At 36.6% G+C, this 17,543-nt stretch overlaps 1 protein-coding gene across 2 annotated transcripts in view; it reads right to left on the bottom strand.

Moving 5' to 3' along the window:
- The window catches only part of LOC120432606 (RNA-binding protein Musashi homolog Rbp6), a 1,179,690-nt gene that overhangs the window by 528,176 nt on the left and 633,971 nt on the right, over positions 1-17,543 (bottom strand). The gene's annotated exons all lie outside the window — the stretch shown is intronic.

The following is a 17,543-nucleotide window of genomic DNA, read 5'->3' as shown; positions in this document are numbered from 1 at the left end:
ATAAAAAAATCAGATAGAAGTATGATTAAGATTTGATTGAGATTGACACGAATTTCAATAGAATTTTTGATAAAATTAAAAAAATTCCCTACGAAGAATCGTGTTCCAAAGTTCCCAACCCATTTTCATCAGTGTCAAACCCTTCGAACGAAAGAAGGAGGAGCCACCGAGTCTCGGCACCGGTCGACGGCCCGGAACAACATCCGTCGCCGTCGTCGTCCTTGCCGGAAAACGCTTCGAATATGTTTTCTTCGCTTCGCCCGCCGCACGGAATCAAGATGTGGACCCGAAAGGAAAGCTGATTGATTTGTGATCGAGCCTTTTCCAGTAGGAAGCAGTGATGCAGTTGAGCAGGGAGGATGCACTTGCATGATGTGTTCTTTGGTGAATTTATTGTTGCCAGGTTTTTTGGGGGATGTTTCGATAATTTGATTGAAATGCAATTACAGAATCGGACACGTCGATTGGCAGATTTTGCAGGTAGTTTTGGCGTGATTTTTTCCCTTGAATTTGGTAGTTTACACCTGAATGAGCTTTTGCTGGTGCTGGAAATTTTTATAGTTACCTTACAAATATCAAAACATCAAGTTAACAAACTCATTTTCGCCTGATAGCTCCATCTAATGTCCCACCATTTGTCAGCTCGGACGTTCCAAAATTTTCTTCGAAAAAGACACAAAAAAAACAAAAAAATGAAATATAGTCGCTTAACGTTTTCCCCACTACCCCACGATTTCTCAGAAGCCTTTGCCTTAACTTAGGAAAGCACGCCGCTCATCCAAATAAATAACGCAGCAAATGTTGCCCCAAACATATTTATGCTGGGCCGCGTGCGAGTGTGCTTTTTCTTTTTCCTTTTTTTGTTATTTTTTATTCCACTTTCGCCAGAGCCCAGAGACCGGTGTGTGTTCCAATTGTTTTTATTAAAAGTACGTGATGCAATAAAGATGAATAATAATTGCTTCAAAAGCACCCCAGAAAGCCAGTCCGCTTTTGCCTTATTTGTGTGTGAATTTGTTCGCCACTTTTTTTGGGTGGTGGGGGGAGAAAGAGGATACATTCGAGTGGGAGGATGTGCCACCGGCTGGTGAAGTGCGTGATGAATGGACCGTACACCAGAGGAGATTTAACTTAAAAATACTTTTCAGAATTTAAAACAGAGTAAGAGTAAAGAGTAAAGAGTAAAGAGTAAAGAGTAAAGAGTAAAGAGTAAAGAGTACAGAGTAAAGAGTAAAGAGTAAAGAGTAAAGAGTAAAGAGTAAAGAGTAAAGAGTAAAGAGTAAAGAGTAAAGAGTAAAGAGTAAAGAGTAAAGAGTAAAGAGTAAAGAGTAAAGAGTAAAGAGTAAAGAGTAAAGAGTAAAGAGTAAAGAGTAAGAGTAAAGAGTAAAGAGTAAAGAGTAAAGAGTAAAGAGTAAAGAGTAAAGAGTAAAGAGTAAAGAGTAAAGAGTAAAGAGTAAAGAGTAAAGAGTAAAGAGTAAAGAGTAAAGAGTAAAGAGTAAAGAGTAAAGAGTAAAGAGTAAAGAGTAAAGAGTAAAGAGTAAAGAGTAAAGAGTAAAGAGTAAAGAGTAAAGAGTAAAGAGTAAAGAGTAAAGAGTAAAGAGTAAAGAGTAAAGAGTAAAGAGTAAAGAGTAAAGAGTAAAGAGTAAAGAGTAAAGAGTAAAGAGTAAAGAGTAAAGAGTAAAGAGTAAAGAGTAAAGAGTAAAGAGTAAAGAGTAAAGAGTAAAGAGTAAAGAGTAAAGAGTAAAGAGTAAAGAGTAAAGAGTAAAGAGTAAAGAGTAAAGAGTAAAGAGTAAAGAGTAAAGAGTAAAGAGTAAAGAGTAAAGAGTAAAGAGTAAAGAGTAAAGAGTAAAGAGTAAAGAGTAAAGAGTAAAGAGTAAAGAGTAAAGAGTAAAGAGTAAAGAGTAAAGAGTAAAGTATTTTTTTTAAGTTCAAGGTTCTAACCTCCTCTCAAGTTACGGTATAAATGGTTGAATCAAACAAGAGAGGTCCAAATTTCTGATAGATAGTCGAAATCAGTAGCATCAGTGTTTGTGTGCGATGATAATTTACGATTGCCACAGGTTTCCGGGAATATTTGACTGAAAGGTGCTTCCAGCAATCAAGATTGTCTGGGCCCATTTTAATATGATTGCTTCCAATAAAAGTTATTGGTTGTTTTCGGTGGAGGTTGAAATGATTTATTTTGTTGGCAATAATTCGTATACTTTGCAGTAATAATTTATTAATTGAATAAAGTTGTTCTTCTGATATAAAATTATTGAACACAAAATTGACTCGTTTAATTATCTCAAGCAATATTTATAACCTAATCATCGCTTGCAGGTCAATTTTGTCCAGCTGTAGAAATTATCAAATCTACCTGGATAGCCCAACAAATCTCTTAAACTCACCCAAAATTTTATCGCCAGCCAAGACATCCAAACTCATGAAACTTTTCACTCGTCGTCGTCGTTCCTCCATTGCGCTCGCAAGATTTTACTATCGTTCTCTACATTGGCTGACAAAGTTACAGTGAAAGATGGGGGTGAAATTCAACTCAAACCCTTTTCCGCAACTTTTTTCTTCCACTTCTTCTCAGAACAAACCCGCTCTTTTTACGACCGAATCAGCTCGCGCGCTTTGCTTTAATGAATCGTTTAATTTAATCGACAAATTTTGATGTGAAAATATTTCCCGACAATTTTCCCTCAACCCTTTTTTTCAGCGACGATGTCGTCTTTAGTTCATTTCATCAAGCTTTGCCTGGAGATCAATCACAGCCAATGATGTGATCCCGCATGTTTGGCTTGCACCCTCAGATTGGGGGGAGGAAAAAAAACGGGAAAAATTTCCACCGAACCGGAACCGGTGACGATGGGGGGGAGGGGGAAAGCCGATGGAGGAAATGAGAATTTTACACGCATTTTAATCCTTGTAAGCTTGCCGTCAAGATGAACGTTTCCTTTTGGACTGTTTCTTTTCCTGGGAAGCACAGTGGAAATGATTGGAGTTGATTATTGCTTGAAAGAAAAAAATCGGAAAACACTTTTTCTACAGTGTGCTCCTACAACCTCTTCAAAGGAGTAGAAAATTGTCTTGATGAGGTTGAGCTGCGATGAGCAAACAGGATCTGACGTGAGGAGTTGGTCGTCTTTAGGGTTGAACTTCTCCAACAGAAACCCCATGATCTCTTGCTTTAACATGATAAAATAAACTGAAATTAAGTCCTAGTCTAGGTAAGACAAGATAATCTTCAAATCTTCAAATCTTCAAATCTTCAAATCTTCAAATCTTCAAATCTTCAAATCTTCAAATCTTCAAATCTTCAAATCTTCAAATCTTCAAATCTTCAAATCTTCAAATCTTCAAATCTTCAAATCTTCAAATCTTCAAATCTTCAAATCTTCAAATCTTCAAATCTTCAAATCTTCAAATCTTCAAATCTTCAAATCTTCAAATCTTCAAATCTTCAAATCTTCAAATCTTCAAATCTTCAAATCTTCAAATCTTCAAAATGTCTGGATCAAGAACGTTATCAAAATCAAAATCTTAAATCTCTATATTAATATTTGCAAATATTAAAATCTAAATCGTCAAATGCTCAAAATCGTCAAATATTCAAATCTGAATCTTAAAAAAGATTTCAAGATTCAGAGTCTTCCAATATTAAGAAACTTCATATAGTTATATATGATGCTTTATATCGTTAAAATAGTAGGATGGTGATAGTGGTTGGAGTATGTGTTGTATATTGTTTGTATATTTGTGTCAAATTTTTTGTAAATTTTTTGTACCAATTTGTGTATTTTTGGTATATTTGTGTATATTTGTATATTGTGGCAAGTGTGGTATATGTTGTGGTAAATTGTGGTATGGGGGTGTTAGTTGGGGGGTATGTTGGGGATTTGTGGAGATTGGGGGGGTATTGTGGGGTAATGGGGTTGGGATGTGGGGGGTATTGGGTGGATGGGGGGTATTGGGGGTATTTGTGTATGTTTTGGGTATTGGGGATTGGGGGTATGGGTATTGGGGTATTGGGGTATTGGGGTATTGGGGGTATTGGGTATTGGGGGATTGGGTGGTATTGGGGTATTGGGGGTATTGGGGTATTTGGGTAATTGGGTTGGGAGGTTGTGGGTATTGGGGTATTGGTTGGGTATTGGGTATTGGGGGTATTGGGGTATTGGGTATTGGTGGGTATGGGGTATTGGGGGTATGGGGTATTGGGGGTATTGGGGTATTGGATGGGTATTGGGGGTATTGGGTATTGGGGGTATTGGGGTATTGGGGGTATGGGGTTTGTTGGATTGGGGTATTGGGTATTGGGGTATGGGGGTATTGGGGATTGGGGGTATTGGGGGTATTAGGGTATTTTGGGGTATTGGGTATTGGGGTATTGGGGTATTGGGGTATTGGTATTGGGTATTTGGGTATTGGGGTATTGGGGTATGGGGTATTGGGGGTATTGGGGTATGGGTATTGGGTATTGGGGTATTGGGGTATTGGGTATTGGGGGTATTGGTGTATGTGGGTATTGGGTATTGGGGGTATTGGGGTATTGGGGTATTGGGGTATTGGGGTATGGGGTATTGGGGTTGGTATTGGGTATTGGGTATTGGTGATTGATTGTGTATGGGTATTGGGGTTTGGGGTATTGGGGTATTGGGGTATGGGGTATTGGGGGTATTGGTGTGTATTGGGTTATTGGGTATTGGGGTTATTGGGGGTAGTTGGACATTGTAAATTGTGACAATTTGACAATTTTGACAATTTTGACAATTTTGACAATTGTGACAATTTTGACAATTTTGACAATTTTGACAATTTTGACAATTTTGACAATTTTGACAATTTTGACAATTTTGACAATTTTGACAATTTTGACAATTTTGACAATTTTGACAATTTTGACAATTTTGACAATTTTGACGATTTTGACGATTTTGACAATTTTGACAATTTTGACAATTTTGACAATTTTGACAATTTTGACAATTTTGACAATTTTGACAATTTTGACAATTTTGACAATTTTGAAAATTTTGACAATTTTGACAATTTTGACAATTTTGACAATTTCGACAATTTTGACAATTTTGACAATTTTGACAATTTCGACAATTTCGACAATTTTGACAATTTTGACAATTTTGACAATTTTGACAATTTTGTCAATTTTGACAATTTTGACAATTTTGACAATTTTGACAATTTTGACAATTTTGATAATTTTGACAATTTTGACAATTTTGACAATTTTGACAATTTTGACAATCTTGACAATTTTGACAATTTTGACAATTTTGACAATTTTGACAATTTTGTCAATTTTGACAATTTTGACAATTTTGACAATTTTGACAATTTTGACACTTTTGACAATTTTGACAAATTTGACAATTTTTACAATTTTGACAATTTTGACAATTTTGATAATTTTGACAATTTTGATAATTTTGACAATTTTGACAATTTTTACAATTTTGACAATTTTGACAATTTTGACAATTTTGACAATTTTGACAATTTTGACAATTTTGACAATTTTGACAATTTTGTCAATTTTGTCAACTTTGTCAATTTTGTCAATTTTGTAAATTTTGTCAATATTGACAATTTTGAAAATGTTGACATTCTTTTCTAGAGTCTAGTGTCTAGAGTCTAGAGTCTTGAGTCTTGAGTCTTGAGTCTTGAGTCTTGAGTCTTGAGTCTTGAGTCTTGAGTCTTGAGTCTTGAGTCTTGAGTCTTGAGTCTTGAGTCTTGAGTCTTGAGTCTTGAGTCTTGAGTCTTGAGTCTTGAGTCTTGAGTCTTGAGTCTTGAGTCTTGAGTCTTGAGTCTTGAGTCTTGAGTCTTGAGTCTTGAGTCTTGAGTCTTGAGTCTTGAGTCTTGAGTCTTGAGTCTTGAGTCTTGAGTCTTGAGTCTTGAGTCTTGAGTCTTGAGTCTTGAGTCTTGAGTCTTGAGTCTTGAGTCTTGAGTCTTGAGTCTTGAGTCTTGAGTCTTGAGTCTTGAGTCTTGAGTCTTGAGTCTTGAGTCTTGAGTCTTGAGTCTTGAGTCTTGAGTCTTGAGTCTTGAGTCTTGAGTCTTGAGTCTTGAGTCTTGAGTCTTGAGTCTTGAGTCTTGAGTCTTGAGTCTTGAGTCTTGAGTCTTGAGTCTTGAGTCTTGAGTCTTGAGTCTTGAGTCTTGAGTCTTGAGTCTTGAGTCTTGAGTCTTGAGTCTTGAGTCTTGAGTCTTGAGTCTTGAGTCTTGAGTCTTGAGTCTTGAGTCTTGAGTCTTGAGTCTTGAGTCTTGAGTCTTGAGTCTTGAGTCTTGAGTCTTGAGTCTTGAGTCTTGAGTCTTGAGTCTTGAGTCTTGAATTAGCTTGAAATTTTTAAATGAATGTCTTGAGTCTTGAGTCTTGAATCATGAGTCTTGAGTCATGAGTCTTGAGTCTTGAGTCTTGAGTCTTGAGTCTTGAGGCATGAGTCTTGAGTCTTGATTCTTGATTCTTGAGTTTTGAGTTGTAACTATTAAGTTTTTAGTTGTTGAGTTTTTATTTTATTTTGAGTGTTTTATACTATCTTTTCTAAACTTGTTGTTTTCTATGAAACTTTTTGTTCATGATTGTGAAGAACTGTTAATTTCTCAACAAGCCTGTGTACATCGGACCTTCAACCTCCAACTATCAACCATTTTGCTCACCTCATCACAAATCCCAGAAATCAGAGGGGAAGACAACAAAAAAGAAAAAAAATTGCCCTGCATTACTATCACATTTTGCGGAAAAACACACTTTCACCCTAGTTTTTCGCTCAACCACAAGCGGGACGGGGGAAGTCGTCAGAAAAAAAGCGAAAGGAAGCTGGCACTCGGGAGATTTTGCAATTTTTCTTGCCAAATTACACATCATTCCCTGTGCAGGATCCACTACCAGCAGCCGAAGGAAACATCTTGCGGTCGGAATTTGGCATCCTGGGCAGGGGGGAAACTGTTCAAGGACCTGTGCTGAAGAGGGGGTGCAAAAAGGATATTGTTACGTATGTGAGGCATGCCATGCGAGTGTGTGTGTGTCAATATTGTGCAAAAAGCAAGCATTTTCGAACTGTGGAAGAATAGTTGCTTCCAGAGCGGAGTGTAACCTGATCCTAATACCATAAATCATCGCTGCGCGCTCTTCCCAGCAGCGTTCTCAGGATTCATCGGAAACTTCCCAGCAGTGGTGTGGTGGGTATGCGGGTTAGGAATCTTCCACCCCAACTCCAAGAGTGCTGCTGCTGGAACCGAATGTTTTCAAGTATGAATAAATTTATCTAATTCAATGAATATGCGTTTCGATATGTTTCATGGGAGAGGCAGCGGAAACTTGTGGGGAAGTCAGGGTAGTTATTACATACTGGCACCCCCCGTAAGAGCTCTGGTTTCGGGGTGAGTCTGAGATATTTCCTGAATCATGCACATACACACACAGGGGGAGCCCGTAGATAGGACCCAGAGGAGTTCAATCGAAGGCTCTGGAGTAGATCAATAGATGAGGGGGGAAGGGTGGGTTGGAAAAACCAGCGAAGGTTGGTAAAACTAAACGAGCATGATTGAGATAAATTTGGGTTTTTTTGCTGGTTATATAAATCATAAACTGAAATATGTTTCTGCCTCTCGCTCTCTGAGTTATTGGGCGGGGGAAGGGGATCGAGGAAGCATATTCTGGGCTGGAGTTTTCCAAGGTTGCAATAATATTTTCCGCAAAAGGCTACACCGTACACTGTGTTATGGAAAGAGTCACGTGTGGGTAATCTCAGGCGAACAAATTGATTCGATGTTTGTGCGAATCAATTGGAAGAATCGGTATTTGGTTAGCGCACTGGGAGTTGAGGAAATTTTGGTGGGGAAGCTTGTTCAATTGGTGAGAAAATTTCAATAATAAACTTTTTAAGTAAACTATATAAAGTTAAATTAAAATCAAATGCGATACCGACTTTATACATAGGAAAGACTCGATAATCTAAAATTTTGGGTTTAAAAAGCTCGAAATTTGAGTTTTGCAACCTCAAATTATTCAAATTCGGTTGATTGATTGCCAAATGAATATCTCAATTATCTTCTTCTTCTACCATACTGTATATATATATCGTACCATATATTCTTGAATTACACATTCCCAAATAACTCGAAAAAGACAACTTTTTTTTTCAAATTTCGATCATCGAAAATGAAAACTTTGTCTGAATTAAATTAAATTGTTCGAAGGCTTTTTCTTTGTTTCTTTACCCAACAAGTGAATCGTCCCCTCCCAAGGAACTCCACACTGTATCCAGTTTCCTAATTACGACAGCTCATTTGTCATATAAATAATCAAGTGCCACGAGCTGAGCGTCTTTGTGTCCGGCGTGGTCCCTGCCCGGGGAATGACAGATCGCATAACTTATTAAAATCTCATTACCAACAATAATCTGAATACTACTTTGAATCGTGATCACAAAAGTGTCATATTTGCTGAATTAACTGGCTTTTATTTTATATTTATATATAAAATAAAATATTTTTTGTCATGTTGTCTTTTTTTTTTATCTCTCTTGCGTCTTGAGTCTTTCATTGCTCAGTTTTCAGTTTTCAGTTTTTAGTTTTCAGTTTTCAGTTTTCAGTTTTCAGTTTTCAGTTTTCAGTTTCAGTTTTGAGTTTTGAGTTTTGAGTTTTCAGTTTTCAGTTTTCCGTTTTGAGTTTTGAGTTTTGAGTTTTGAGTTTTGAGTGTTGAGTTTTTAATTTTGAGTTTTGAGTTTTGAGTTTTGAGTTTTGAGTTTGAGTTTTGAGTTTTGAGTTTTGAGTTTTGAGTTTTGAGTTTTGAGTTTTGAGTTTTGAGTTTTGAGTTTTGAGTTTTGAGTTTTGAGTTTTGAGTTTTGAGTTTTGAGTTTTGAGTTTTGAGTTTTGAGTTTTGAGTTTTGAGTTTTGAGTTTTGAGTTTTGAGTTTTGAGTTTTGAGTTTTGAGTTTTGAGTTTTGAGTTTTGAGTTTTGAGTTTTGAGTTTTGAGTTTTGAGTTTTGAGTTTTGAGTTTTGAGTTTTGAGTTTTGAATTTTGAGTTTTGAGTTTTGAGTTTTGAGTTTTGAGTTTTGAGTTTTGAGTTTTGAGTTTTGAGTTTTGAGTTTTGAGTTTTGAGTTTTGAGTTTTGAGTTTTGAGTTTCGAATTTATATTTTGAGTGTTCTTGGGTGGTCTCTCATGCTCATGCTTGAGTTTTGAATTTATATTTTGAGTGTTCTATTAAATCTTTTCTAAATTTCTAAATTTTCTAAATTCTTGATGTTTTCTAAGAAAATCACTGTTCTTTATTATGGATAACTTATAATTGCTCATAAATATTTTCTACACAAAAATGAAATAAAAACAAATGAGACAATCATGCCAACAGACCAGCCATCAGTGAGTGTTGCGTTCACCAAAGTGGACTTCCTCGGCGGACTTTGTCCGTTGTTTATTCGCTGGTTGGCCAGAAGTTTTTCGGCTTCCGAGAATCGATTCGTCTGTAGTGCCAGACTTCAGAACCAGCGAAATAAGAATAGTAATATAAATGCAATTAATCATGCTGAAATAAGTAAGCTGGACCCGTTTGTTGGAGGAGCTCGCGATATCAGTTGCGACGCAAATAAAGTTTGCTCTCGTGGAAAGTTGAACATAAGGTGAAGCTTGGTTGCTTCCAGATTTCAAGTGGTCCAACCACCAGCAGTGAGTTGACGGAACGAGTCGTGATACTGCCAGCACCCAAATCATAATTTCACGTTGAAATATTTATGTCTCTTTCGTTGCAACCTCCAAGCGTAACACCAAGTTCTTCCCTTTCGAGTCGCTACATTGATGTACCTCCTGCACGCTGGGTTACATTGATTGCTCCATTTTCCCAGCACCGATCTCACACGTGGCCCCAGAATGTGCCCAAATTTAATTCCATCATGTCAGCTCGGGCCACTTGCTCGAGTATTCCGGGGGACTCGAAGCATGTTACTTGTGCAAACTGTCTGTTATTGGACAAATTATGTGCCACTTTGGGGAGTTTTGGGAGGGAGGAGAGCACGAGTGGCGAGGTTGGTTCAGATAGAGATGGAGCGCCAGGCCAGGTGACAAGTACAAATGCCTCAAGTCCTGCCACCTTCACTTGGGCACAACAGCAGACTCCTCCTGTTTGATCCTGGACGGCTGGCAATCGAGCTGATGTTGTAGGGATGTGTCAGTTTTACATTCATTTTAATACAAGCAGAGCGGGAAGGTTTGTGCCGACCGGGGTCAGGGGTTCCATGACTTTAAAAAAAAATGATGGTATTCCTACCATAAGATTTTTGTTCAATCGCTGGCTGCCAGCGAAATTATGAGAAAGAATTTTAGCAGCAGTTTTGGTAACCATTCCCAAGTTCTGAAAAATTCGTGCCTCAATTTTATTCGACAAACACTCTCAAATCCCTTTGTTCGAAAATATTCAAAATCCGATTCCAACCTGACCACCTCTGTCCTGATTTGGATGGCGGTTGAGGAGGCTCAAGTGTTGGCCATGTTTTGAAATTCTCTATCTCTCTGTCCTGCTGTGGCACATTTTCCCCCCCGCCACCACTGACGTCAGGGAAAACCGGGGAGACAAGATTTACCGTTGTCTGCCGGTGTGCTACTAAAGTGTGGCCTCGCAACAACAACAACAACTACAATAATAACAGCAACTAAGTACAACAACAGCATCCGGATTCCAAAAGGAAAGGGGGAGGGGGGGAGCCCTCTGACATGACAGAAGTGATTTTCGGCACTGGTACACACGTTTCCAGGCCGGAGAATTTCCACCTTTGAACACATTTTTCCCCTTCGAAAAAACAGGAGGTAGAAGAGCGGGGGGACATTGGGCCAGTTGTGCTGATTTCGATTTAAAATCGGTTGTCCTTGGACGGAACGATCTGGTTTTTCGTTTTCGAGAGAGGTGGGGGTAGAACACGGTAGTGCGGTTTTGCTGGTCCACTTCCGGTGGACAATTGTGCATCGGATCGGATTTGGGGTCGGTCCAACTGTGCTTTTCATTCTGTGGAGTTGGTTACGATGCAGTTTGCGTGAATTGTTCTGTAACCAGCACTCTTGATGAGGGCCTGCTGAATCAGAGTGGACAATTCGAAGTTTATTGTGAGTGAGCGAATGTTATTTCGCAATTTTCAGGAAAGTTATTTATAGTTTTCCTTGGAAGTTTCAACGATAACGTTGTCCACTTATCCACACTTCAATCAGCTCTTCTTGCTATCTTCGATAAATGCCCTGAAGTGAAAGTTATGCCAACGATGGCTTGGTCAGTTCCTCGAGCGGAACTAATTCCAACTATCCACAAAGCATAACATATATAACCTTCCCCTCGGGGAATTTCCCAGGTCCAACTAAGACGAACGATTATGAGAAAATTGCTAATAAATTATCATATTATTTATCAATAATTCCTGGATGTAAGAAGGAGGCCAGTAGATCATCCTGCATAAGAAGAAGAAACAAAGGAAAACTTTGTCCCCAAGAAAAGGACTTTGCTTGGCTGATGAGAAGGAAGGATTATCCTGCCACTAATAACAGCCTAGAGCGATACAGTATGAAAAATGGTAAACAGCATAAGACGAGTATATGATTAGAAATGATACAAGATGAGAAGAATATCGTCAATATTTCATCACAAAAGGCAAAAGGCATTTAAAAGCTGCTTTTTGTTAAGCAAATAGGCACTTTTAGAGAATACCACAATTTTTTTTTTTATTTTGTCCCAAAGTTTGGTTGAATTTGGTTGCCTAAATTATAATCACAAATGTTTACGATAGTCGGGGACGTACGTGTGTCAAACGCGTTCTGACCTGATCCCCTTTGGCCAGTTGACGCACTTACATCAATTTTCACGGTATGTCAGGATAGCACGACAAGATTGGGGACCGTCCATAAACCACGTGGACACTTTTTTGGGAATCTGTTACCCCCTCCCCTCATGGACAATTGTCCATACAAAAAAACTTTTTTGTATGGATCGTGGACAACGACAACAATGCACGGAGTTATTTCCGATTTTTATTGAACTTCTAAGGATTGAAATCGAATTTTAGGGATCTGAGAAGTTCAAAATGTCAGGCATTATGAGCTGAATACCCAAGTAACATTTTTTTTCCAGGAGTTTTACAAGAGCTCTTCAAGATAGCTACAGCACAGCAGTTTGGACCGCGGTAGGATAAAACTCTCTTCAAGTACTATTCCAAACTCCTGAGGAAGTTTTGAAGAGAATTGTATCCTACCGCGGTCCAAACTGCTATGCTGTAGCTATCTTGAAGAGCTCTTGTAGAACTCTTGGAAAAAAATGTTACTTGGGTAATGGCGTACTCAACACAGAAAAAAAAAGTTGAATTTTGGAATGTTGAAAATTTGGTATGTTGAATAATACCTCTTTTTTCGAGTAATATTACATAAAAAATGTGTAAAAATGTGAACCTGATGAATATTCATCAAAATCTGATGAAAATTCATCATTTTCTGGGGTAAAATTAATCATTTTTTTTGCCACAGAATCTGTCACCATTTCCTGATGAATATTACCATCATTTTTTTTTTCTGTGAACTCAATTTGGCCCGAAATGCAATTGCGGCAAGTTAGCAAGACAGCGGCGATTTGAAAGCATTTCATGTGGCTTACACTTTTAAGCCTTAAAATAAAAGAAAGTTAGTAATTTTATTTCATATTTTTTTTTTAAGAAGGCTGAAAATTGTCTTGACCACTTTTTTGAAACGATGCAACGGCTTGGAGAAACAATAATTATTATTTTACGAAACACAAATATATATCAAAAGCGATCCAAAAGATAGTAGTTTTCGACCAATTTTGAAGTTTCAAAAGTAATCGATTTATAATGATTAACAGATTGAAAAATAGGATTATTTGAAAACTCTCTAAGCATCTTATTTATCTTAATAAAAATGATTTTTAAAAAATGGACTGCAAAATAGATTCCAAAATACAAGTTTTGTTTATGAGACAGAATTAACAAATTATTTCAGGTTTAAAGATTTATTTATAGTTTCTCAGTTAATTATTTTGAAAATTTGTGAATCATGCTGCAAATAAAGGTTTCGGTTAAAACAAATATTTTAGTTTTTAAGATAAAATCTAATTCATATCCATTTTGATCAAATTGGAAAAAAATTAATCAAACAAAATAACAAAATATTTTTTTTTGTTTGCGGACAGTTTTTGGCTATAAATTGTTTTTCAGTTCAATTGCAATCACATGTACTTTTTGTAACATTCTAATTTACCTTAATGTTAAAAATTAGAATGATTTGGTAGGTGATTGTACAGATGTTATAGTTGTAGAGAAATCCCAAAAAAGGTTTTTCTTTACATATTATCAATTTCAGCTAAGTTTAAACTTTATTTATCGAAACTTGCCAGACTTATAAAATAAACAATTGATAAAACAAGTGTTGATATTGAAATTTTGCACAATTAAACATGAAACTACAGTCCTTTATCATCTTTTTTGTGAAGGTTAATGTTGAAGGATAATTTCAATTAAAGAATCTGATTTCAGTGAAAATTCGCATCTTAATTTTTCTTGTTCATAAAACATCATCCTTCAACATCACCTGCCAACCCTTTTCTCCAAAAAACTCTCAGAACAAAATCACCCTGCCGATGACATCGCCCGGGCACGATGCATTTCCCAAAAGTTTTCGTTATTTTTTTCCAGCTGGGTTACAAAAACTGTCACTTTTTCCTGCTTCCTGAACCACACCTGAACCCCGTCAAAACTTTTCGATGCCACCTTGTGCGTGTTAATTAATTTGTCAATCTTTATCAACTTTGCTAATGCCCCCCGTTTCTGAAGTGCGAAAGGGAAAACGCGGAAATTATTTTTTCCAGTGTAATTGAAATAGATGATGCACGTTTCGTGACACGTTTGGTCAGCCCTTTTTTTTTTTTGTTCGGGGGAAAAAGTTTGCGTGTTTCAAGTTTTTGTGCTCTCCCTCCCAGCCCCCGGCTGATTATGATTGATGAGCGAGTTTGAAGAGTGGCTAATTTAGTTTGGAGGACCTGGATTATTAATTTCTATTTACTGAACGTTTAGAAAATTGAACGTTGCTGGTGCCACCGAGTTGAGGTTAGGGCAATTCAGCAAAAATGCGCTATTCAGTGGGCTGAAACTTGCTTCAAAGAGCAAACTTTTTCCGCCTCCACTCTTCACTGTGGGATGTTAAAAGTGTCATCATCGGATTAATCAATCAACTCGGGTGGCCCCGTCAAGAGGACAGACCTGCCAAGATGGGAGACATAGATCTTCACATGAGAGTCAAGTGAAGCGTTTCATTGAAATCAAAAGCATGGAAAATTATTAATCAATTTTCCCCCCACCCAGAGTCACGTCCCAAAACCTCAAACATGCATGGACGAGCGCCCTAGTCGACGACAGGTTCAAGATTTTTTTCAGTAGAAGTAGAAGTACAGTTTTTTTCTTCCTCCTCCGAAAGACCTGCTGTTTGTGACATGAAGAATCTGCCGTGAAGAGGTTCACCGAGGCCTGTTTCGCCCTCTCTGTGTGTGTTGATCCAGCAGCAACAAAATTCGATGGGAAATGGTTAATAAATTGCTGCCAATAACCGTAACCAATAAGACAAGTGGACGACCAGCGGGAGGGAGGATCCTGTCCTTGGGTTATGATAGCCAAAAGAATCCTTGATCCCCCGAAAGTCTCTTCAGGCTAAGATTCGCCGGCCCAGGAACATATGAGGCGAAAACAATTGGAATACGATATTTTGATGATATGTTATCATCGTTTTTCAATTTGTCTCCCCTCCACCCCCCTTCCCTTTCATGCCGGAAGAATGATGGCTTCCTCCCGGAGAGAAGAGGCCTTTTCTGCCTGGGCCCCCTTAAGTGGACCACCGCCACAACAGAGCAGACCAGAGAAGGTCTTCTCCTTCTGTTGTCAGTCGTCGTTCTGCTTATCATCGAAAGGAGAAAAGATTTCCAGGTGAGTAGCTTTCCATTCTTGGGGGCCACCCACCGGGTCTGTTGTCATTAGTTTATGGGTTGTGTGGGGTTAAGGGACGAGGTTCGGTTTCTGGGTTTTGGCCTGTAAGGGCCTACTCTCTTCCTTCGGAAGGACTCGAGGCTGGAGAGCAGTTTTGCTTGTTAGAGTTGAAAGGTGAGCAAATGTTGGGGTTTTGAGATGAACCTTGGAAGCTGGACAAGGACAGTTGTTTGACGAGTTTGAAAATGGAAGTGATTATTTAAAATACTGTTTGTTACTTTCATATCAATTGGTTCTTTTAATGTTTTCCATCAACACATCAATATTAAACCATTTTGAAAAAAAAAACGTCTCGAAACTTTCTTTAAATACATTTTCAACCTAGTTCAATCCTCCTTTTTTCCCTCTTTATTATTCCTTTTTTCGCTGATAATTTCAATACTGTAACATAGAGATTTTCTAAGTTAGATTCATAAAAATCAATAAAAATTAGGCTGTTGCAAATATTTTCCAAAGTTTGTGTGGCCCGAAAAATCCAGTGGCAATGATGTATGTTTAAGTGCAATCACCTGAAAATAATTTAAGTGCATTCTCCTGCGTTTTTAATCATTTTAGAGTTAATTCAAACATATTTTGAATGTTTGTGAATTTCCGCTTTAAAGTGCCGCAAAAAGTTTTTTTTCCGCAAAAAAAAAAGTTGATTTAACTAATGATTGCAAACCGACTGAACTGCTGTGTGAAAATTCTAGCTCGTTATTTAATTTTTTTTTATTTTTTCAAAAAAAAAAAAGCGCAAACGATTGGAACCTTTTGAGAAAACATTTACAACGGTATTTTCAAGTACAGAGAGAAATTTTGGCTTCTTCCACATCTTTTTTTTTAAATTTAGATTAAAAAGCAGATTTAAAAAGCTCACTGACCGAAAGATTTTTCACAAATTCATGAATATTTCTTTAATTTCAAATTAATTATTTTTTCACAAAATGTGAAATCATAATCACACGTTTTTTGGTATTTTTCAGGGAAATAACAAAAAACAAAATATGATTTTAGGAAAATAATGGGCGTCAATTTATGTACGAAGGTACAGATAAAACAGAATAAAATTTTTTGCAACAGTTTTGAAAATGCCTTTATTTTTTCCTTGAATTGTTTTTAAACTTTTAAGCAAAATTTCTTCTTTTTAATAAAATGCACCGTTTTCAAGAGATATAACAAAATTCCTCAAAAGTTTCAACTTTCAACAGAGAAATTCGAACCAATAGTTGCCGAGATGTTGTCAGTAGGAAAATGAAATCATTGGAAAACAGCAACACGGATAGGAATCTTGTGAACAAAACAGCAATCATATATTGTCAAATCTGAGAACACGAAAAATGTATTGTAAAAATGACAGTACTGTTTCCAAAATCAGAAATAATGTTGATACAAAATCCTCTGTAAATACTATAAGCTTTAAGTAAAATGTATTTATAAAAGCCGACTCGGTCCAAACCAGGTCCCAGCACCGAAAAGGACCTAATAAAAATAATTTTATGAAAAAAAATTATGTTGACGATAATAATCATATTTTGGTGTTTCCAAATTCAACATAATGCAATTATCAGAATAACTTCCAGTATTTCTATCTGTGTACTTTGTAATGTACATAAATAAACACTATTTAAAAAAAATGTTTTTGAATGACATTATTCCTTAAATGGCTACATTTTTTGAAAAGTACTTTGTATCGAAAATATTCTGTAGTAGTTTAAGTTTGGTATTTTAAATCTATTTATTATAATTTTTTTTTTAAACAGTTCATAATCAATTTTTTTTTTGAAAAATCATGATTATCACAAGATTTGCTCGAAATTTTTCTTTCTCAAAGATGTCTTTTTTGGTCTTCTGAAAATCAAAAATTGAATATATTTAGAAACTTTATTTTAAAAAATCGCTTTAAAAATAGATTTTTATGAAATTCCGACGTAGAGCACCGCAAAAAGTTTTTCGCAAAAAAAGTTCGTCAGTACTTAGAAATTTTGGAAACTAATAATTGCAAAACAACTGGACAGGTGTATCATGCATTTTAATACACTTTTTAATTCAATTGTTAAAACCATGGCTCATAATTTTTCAATTTTCCTATAAAAGCCATTTAAATATGGGGTGATGTAATTTAAGGCGAACTATTTCGTTAACATTTAATAACAAAAGGATTTATTTTCATAAAACATCCATTTATATTATCATTTTTACAGTTTTTCGAGTATAAGCTACTAAAAACTGTAAAAAAAAAACAGTTTAAAAAATTCATTTTTCGCTTTAAAATAATTTTCATTTCAAAAATCATGAACAATGGAGAGTAATATAATGTCTTGTTCCGCAACACTTTCTTTGAATTTGTTGAAATCTACTTTTTTGATACTAAGCTCAGAATGATTCCAAGCCATTTCATTCGTACACCCGAAGGAAAAATATATCTCAAAAGCTGCAACAGTGGATTTGCTGCAGAAAATGTCACAATTTATAACATTTTTTGCAGCAAGCGCGTAGATCATTTTTGCCCGCGTGTAAACATTTCAGCGATCTGCAGTTCTCACCAA

Source organism: Culex pipiens, chromosome 3 (assembly GCF_016801865.2).
Source record: "Culex pipiens pallens isolate TS chromosome 3, TS_CPP_V2, whole genome shotgun sequence".
Classification (NCBI taxonomy): Eukaryota; Metazoa; Arthropoda; class Insecta; order Diptera; family Culicidae; genus Culex; species Culex pipiens.
This window is presented reverse-complemented; position numbering and strand designations above follow the sequence as displayed.